We start from the raw sequence: 791 nt of genomic DNA, 5'->3' as shown, positions 1-791 counted from the left end.
TAATGAGAGTGACAAGTGCACTAGATATATAGAAATAAAACGTTTTTAAAGTGACAGGTGCATAAAGTGATAAGTGCACAAATTAAGCAGTGCTTAATGATTATATCAATTGGTGGGTGTACTGAAAGTGATGAGATCATAAATAATTCAAGGGTAACAATTTAATTATATATAGGCTTTATTTAGTGAATAGCTAATCGCTAAGAACCTAAATGACATACAGTGTAAAATATACAGTGTTTAAGTAAAAAAAAAATAATAATAATAATCTACCTAGTGATTAGTAACCTCCCTCGGATACCGCAATATATTTTATATTATATATGTGCCAACGGCCAAAGTTCACCGGCCTAAACTACAGCACTGAATTTTCCCGGGTGGTCTCCCATCCCGGTACTGGTCCAGCCCAACACTGCTTAGCTTCCAAGATCGGACGAGATTGGGCGTATACCAGTAATGTGGTGTGACTGTAGCAGCGTGAACAGGTCAGATGCAAGGTCCTCCAAATGGGTGGTTCTCGAGGGAGGGTATTCTAAAGTGATAGTGCTTGGTTCAATAAAATTACAAGGGTGCAAGATGGCGGCGAATAGAAAGATAAAAAGATAAAAAGATAGGACCTTATAAAAATGGGGCAATTTCGTAACTTTCATTAAAACCGTCTGGATACATGGTTTTCAGTTCAAATATCCAGAACATTTCTCTTTGTGAAAGTTTATTGGCTAAGTCGCCTCCTCTGGGGCCCAGTCTCACGTGTTCGATTGCCTTGAAGGTAAGTCCTTCTGGGTTGGCAT

The 791-nt window shown here is 38.7% G+C and overlaps 1 pseudogene; it reads right to left on the bottom strand.

The window, feature by feature from the left end:
- Positions 1-352: 352 nt before the first annotated feature.
- Positions 353-475, bottom strand: LOC146039853 (5S ribosomal RNA; annotated as a pseudogene).
- Positions 476-791: the final 316 nt, after the last annotated feature.

The sequence above is a fragment of the Crinia signifera genome, chromosome 9 (assembly GCF_055691185.1).
Source record: "Crinia signifera chromosome 9, ASM5569118v1, whole genome shotgun sequence".
Classification (NCBI taxonomy): Eukaryota; Metazoa; Chordata; class Amphibia; order Anura; family Myobatrachidae; genus Crinia; species Crinia signifera.
Note: the sequence above shows the minus strand (reverse complement) of the source record. Positions and strands in the feature narration are given on the sequence as shown.